The sequence below is a fragment of the Pygoscelis adeliae genome, unplaced genomic scaffold (genome assembly GCF_000699105.1).
Source record: "Pygoscelis adeliae isolate BGI_AS28 unplaced genomic scaffold, ASM69910v1 Scaffold124, whole genome shotgun sequence".
Lineage (NCBI taxonomy): Eukaryota > Metazoa > Chordata > Aves > Sphenisciformes > Spheniscidae > Pygoscelis > Pygoscelis adeliae.
In genome coordinates this window covers 4,046,151-4,052,150 of record NW_008824791.1, presented here as the reverse complement: position 1 = coordinate 4,052,150, position 6,000 = coordinate 4,046,151, and the positions used below count along the sequence as shown (strand labels likewise).

Sequence of the window (6,000 nt, the reverse complement as noted above, 5' to 3'; positions counted from 1 at the left end):
ACTCGATCCCCTCATCCAGATCATTGATAAAGATATTAAACAGAACTGGCCCCAATACTGAGCCCTGGGGAACACCACTTGTGACCGGCCGCCAACTGGATTGAACTCCATTCACCACAACTCTCTGGGCCCGGCTGTCCAGCCAGTTTTTGACCCAGCGCAGAGTACACCTGTCTAAGCCATGAGCCGCCAGCTCCTCTAGGAGAATGCTGTGGGAGACGGTGTCAAAGCCCCTACTGAAGTCCCGGTAGACCACAGCCACAGCCTTTCCCTCATCCACTAGGCGGGTCACCTGGTCACAGAAGGAGATCAGGGTGGTCAAGCAGGACCTGCCTCTCAGGAACCCGTGCTGGCTGGGCCTGATCCCCTGGTTGTCCTGCACCTGCCTTGTGAGCGCCCTCAAGACAAACAGCTCCATAATCTTCCCCGGCACTGAGGTCAGGCTGACAGGCCTGTAGTTGCCCGGAATCTCCTTCTGGCCCTTCTTGTAGATGGGCGTCACGTTGGAAAGCCTATGTTGGTACATATGGCAAGCATACTGTTTTGACCATTTGCTTTTGAAATCACCCCTTCTCCTCTTCTACCTACAGTTAGAAAATCCTTGCAGTTGTGGGGTTGGGAGTTTTCTCACTTCCAAGTCCACGAGGTTCATAACAGAAGGGAGAAGTCAGGATCTTAAATATTTTGTCAAACTGGGGTTAACATCTTAACCAGTGGTCAGGATTTTATAACTAAAACATTTAGAGTGGGTACAACTTTGATTTTCATCTCATCAACCATGTTCAGCAATGCAGTAAGGCTTCTTGCTCAACTCCAGAACAAGCCATGCAGTTTCACAAGTACTATTGTTTTGCACATCACTATAAGCAACATCCACTTACTAGATCTTACAAAAATAAAGAAATCTACTAGAAGATAGGCAAATGGCAAGCAGTCAATAGAACAGATCTGGATCATTAGTCATTGGGGGGGGGGGGGGAGGGGGAGGCATGATGGGGGGGGGGGGGGAGCAGGGAAGGAAAATGAGTTGTCACAGTTGTGTTCTCAGTCACCTGTAGAAGAGTACTGCCTATTACCACAACTGGTATTCTTGACAAGACGGCAGATATGTACTGCGGGAAGTACATTCTCAGGAGTCTTACAGAAACAGCCTCAATTTTGAAGCCAAATCGTTGCTTGTTACTGAAAAGCAATATATGCTTAAGTGAAAGAATTTTACATTATAGGAAAGAAAGATAACGGGGGCAAACCCATGTTTTATGTTTGTCACCTACTTTATGAAATCTTGATCCCTCTCATGTAGACTTTTAGTGGTGCGAAATGAGGTGAAGCGCATCCCCACTGTTCCATGATTTTATTTTTAGGGATTATTTCATCAGTTAAAGGTTGGCTTTTAACATCATTAAGAAGGAGTGCAAAGGCTAAAACTAAACATGAACTTCTTACTTTCATACTTACCCCTCTGCCACTGGGGACTACTCTACACAAAAGTTGCCATCTTACCTAAGATAGACATTTTTCTACACTTAGTAGCAAATACCTTACTTTGCATTTTTCTTTTCCACTTATAGCTGAATAAGCATTACTTTAAAACTGTACTTTATATTTTACTGACTTCACCCCTTCATCATTAACCTTTTACAGAACACTGCAAGCCCAATTGCTTGCTTCATTTCTCAGTGGCAAGGAAATCTTCAACCACCCCAGACAAATGGAAGACTAAGAGATGCAGTAACTGGAGAGTTAGCCAATCCAACTCTCCTCACCCATCTTCAGTGCTGCACTTATTATATTACTATCCACAGTAATTGTTGTCTAGAGACTTCGCCAAATTTATCATGGTTTTGTCCTCTGTGCTCCTCTACCACTTGCCACTGTCTGGATTAAAGGAGCAGAAGCCCTCAATGTACAATTACCTCTCAGCTGTCCAGCCAGGGTGATGGAGTAATAACGTGACCTACACATTTTGTTCCTCACAAACACGTACTCTACAGACTGAGCTCATGAATTCCACTTTCCCTGGCTCAAGGCCTGGAAACTTGAGTCTTTACCAAGTGCCAGGCCTCCCACTGAGGGCAAAATTAACCTCAGTCTACAGGTCAGAGCAGTCCAATTTCCCTGTATTTTGCAAAATATTGCTTTAAGGATATGAGGTTAATGAGGCATCTGAGACCATTTGGTAGGTATTTTAATTCCGAAAGGTTGTTTGGTTAGTTTGTTTGTTTTTACACAACTCTAATGCGGATTATGCAATCTAACAACTGTCCCTCTTTCACTTATCATTGCAACCTCCTCCCTAACCACAGATAACCTCTAATTTAATATTTAACAGTCGTTTAGAATTAACAACTTCATTTAAATGTTCCCCATGACAAAGGAAACAGATTAATAATGCAGTGGTCTTAAGGATTCGTAAAGTCCTCAACTTCAATTTGCCTCTACATTAAATGCTAAAATTGCAGTTTAACATTACAATCAATGGAATCAATAGTACCTTTGAATTTATATGGCTCACTAGTATGTCTCATCTGCCTTTTGGGACCCAATCTTAAAGAGATTAGCAAAAGACCACGTTCACAGCATCTCGTCCCTTCATGGTCTCCATGGTCCATCCTGTTCCTTTGTGCTACATCTCCCCCCGCCCCCCCATCATTATTCACGTGCTTTTAGCACCCACTTCCAACTACTTCTTAGTACTTTCTACAAAACTATCTAGTCAATCGTCAGCAATCAGGAGCACTTTTACAGTTTAACTATGCTAAATTAATACCAGTTAGTTAATATTTAGTAAAGAAGCTAGCTAGTATTGAAGAGAAAAAGCTGCTCTACCTCCTTTAAACTTTTATGAACTAAAAGCGAACAAACCCGGCATAATCACTTCCACAACAGAAAAAAGAGGTACCCTTGATTCAAACTTTTTAAAAGTGCAAACTTCTGCTTCCACATTGTCATTTCAATTTCTCTTTACTAATTGCCTCAGAAACACAGTTCACATTGTGTAGTCAGGCAGAGAAAAACATACACAAAAGTTACACAGATTGTCTAACTTGTTCGTATCCTGAGCCAAAAAGGGCAGAATGTACACTGTACTTTTGAGAATGAGTTTAGAAACAAAATGACTGGTTTAATGTTTGCCCGATTTTACAACAGCTATAATGAAAAACCCACGAATTTTCTTCCATTTAAAAAAGTCATTTTCCACGGAAGAACTTCATTCTGTATATGGACCAACTTACCCCTACCTCCAAACTAGCAACACACATTTTTATATGCTTGCCTGACCACGAGACAGGTAAACTATACTAAGAAAAATCTACACTGATTTGCATAGGTTATCTAACAATATAGGACAATGTCAAAATATGGTCAACTGAATACTCCAACTGCAACTTTGATTTCAAGAAAACCAAAATAACTCAAAAATACTTGCACAGAGCAAGGAGGTCACTTCAGTGCGTTAATATCCACACCTTCCAAACTCTGTAAGCTTTTATTAATGCCAAACTTATTAATCCACATTGTTCTGAAGAATTCACAAGAAGCAAATGAAGACTGAGACCATCTGACCCTCTAAACTGTGCATACAGACTGCCCAGCACTTTATCAGTTTACTGCTCAAGATCTACTCAAATATAGCAGTACAAAATGAGCAGAGCAGCAAAAAAATCCCAAGACACTCTGTCACTTCCACCGCTCCTATTCACAGGCCTGTAGGCATCAATAAAGCAGGAAAGTCAAACAAAGCCCATGTGTACACTTTGAAGAGCCAGCAGAAGTCAGAGGTTTCTACCTGGAAGGAAAGATGTGCACCAGCTCCATATTGCATCAGTCAGGGGACTGCAGAAAAACAAGAGAAAGACTGACTTCGTATGGGCTGACCATGGCTGCCTCTCATCTACTTATCGCAGGCTCCGATTGCCATGTTTAGTTCACCACATATGGGGCCTACAGTTGAATGGCCAAGATTCATATTTGTCTGAATAGACAGGAGAGACTCAAGGTAAGTTAGAGGAGTACAGCATATAAGAGGACTGACCTTGTTAGGGAAGAGAGTAAGGAAAAAAAAAAAATGCATAGAGGACAGACTACCACTGTAAACTGAGTAATACAATCTGTAGCTGTGGGTGGAGAGAGCAAGAAAAAGAGCAGACACTGAAGAAAGTACAGCAGAAAGTATGCTGAGATACAATATGGAAGAAGCTACATGGAACGAAGTAAAAGGTGAAAAAGATCTATTAACGTCTGTCTTTTTTGACTAAGCTCTCTTTGAGGCAAGGAGTGACTTTTTTTCTATCTCCGCATAGCCCCTGGCACAATGGCATACGACTTACCTGCCAGTTTCCAGAGTATACTACAGAAAGAGCAAATAGCAGCAAGAGACTGATGCAGCAAACCAGCCTGTCCAACAGGTTTTAAGAAATACACAGTTTGTTCAGGAACGAGACTGAATAACATAATGTTCCTAGGCCTCTCCAGATAACAACCAAGAGAAGGAGGAATTTTCTTGTGTATTGATCAACGAAGTGCTGGTGCTGGGTTGCAACATGCAGTTTGGAGAAAGCGTCAGTGAGATGTGTGCTACTACGATAAGAATCTGTAATAAAAACCAGTCGACCACATCACAGACCAAACCAGAGTACTCACGAGAACACAACCATCATTATTATTAATTACAAACAGTACTGTACTTTGGTGGTGGGAATACAGTCTTAAGTTCACCTGAATAGGTATCACATCCCCTATTCATATTCTGATCAGCCATTACATTTGTAATATAAATGTGAATGACAGATGCCTCAAATCATTAGTCAACTGAATAATAAATAAGGACAGCGTGCTGAAGACATCCCCAATATGGAAGTGAAATTCATTAAGCAGCTGCTTTGGGAATCTCTGACCTCTTATATGGAGGTGAAACACTTCATATTCCACAGATAAATATACTGAGCACAACTCTAATTAGTTTTAAAACTTAAAGAAAAGATAAAAAGGAAAAAAAAAGGTGTTTCTTCTCAGTACATCCTCCCATTCTGCAATACAAGCAGGAGCACTGCAATAGAATTACTGGTTACCCCAAATCATTACTTTTGGTTTAAATTTGAAATAAATATCCTGGGCAGTATTGAAAATCTGAGTAAACATTACTTACAGATTCATTGCCTGTAGACAAGTCCATATTCTACACACCTATCAAAAACTTGACAGGTACCACACGCATACATACACACCTAACTCCAAACCTATGCTGTACTGGCCCACATATAGTCAAGTATTCAACATAACAGCTACAAATGTTTTTTGAATACTATTACCTATGTTCTTGCCACAGTCAGAAAGATTTTTGTAATACACCGTGTGGACCACAGCCAATGTTTTTGCTTTTCTACTCTCAAACACACATTGGTGCCCTTGGCATCTTTTTTTTTTTGAAACTTTTTTTGGAAATATTACAGGACTGTTAAGGATGTTCCATATTTAGGCTAATTGTGTATTTTATATAACCTTTTTTACATTACAGGAAAACCCCAAAGAACAAGGGGAAACAAAACACATAAGCAAAAATCACCAAGTCAAATAAACCAGGAAAGATCATTTTAAAAATGAGGAAACCTTACTTGCAGAAGTAAGACCACTGAACTAGTGAGATATAAAAAGATATAAAAAGGACAAACATTCAAACCTTTATTTAGCCCACAATATGGACAGAAATGAGCTCTTCACACTTTTTTTTTTTTTAAGTAGATCTACAATACTGAATGTATTTCTAAACACCACATCTTGCACTTAGACGGATCTACACTGGAGACTTCCATAGTCAGGAGACTTCTAGAAAACCTTCTTTAAAGTTATATTTTGTTGCAGTCGACTTCTACTCGTTTATTCAAGGTAGATGCTACTAGAGTTTTGCAGAAAATCGAGTCAGGGACACTCCAACCATCCTTAGAAATGACAGTCATCTGTCATACAGTCAGCAGAACTTAGTCAAGGTAGTTCTGTGCA

At 40.3% G+C, this 6,000-nt stretch overlaps 1 protein-coding gene across 1 annotated transcript in view; it reads right to left on the bottom strand.

Moving 5' to 3' along the window:
• Positions 1–6,000, bottom strand: part of LOC103916877 — a 35,319-nt gene that overhangs the window by 15,754 nt on the left and 13,565 nt on the right. The gene's annotated exons all lie outside the window — the stretch shown is intronic.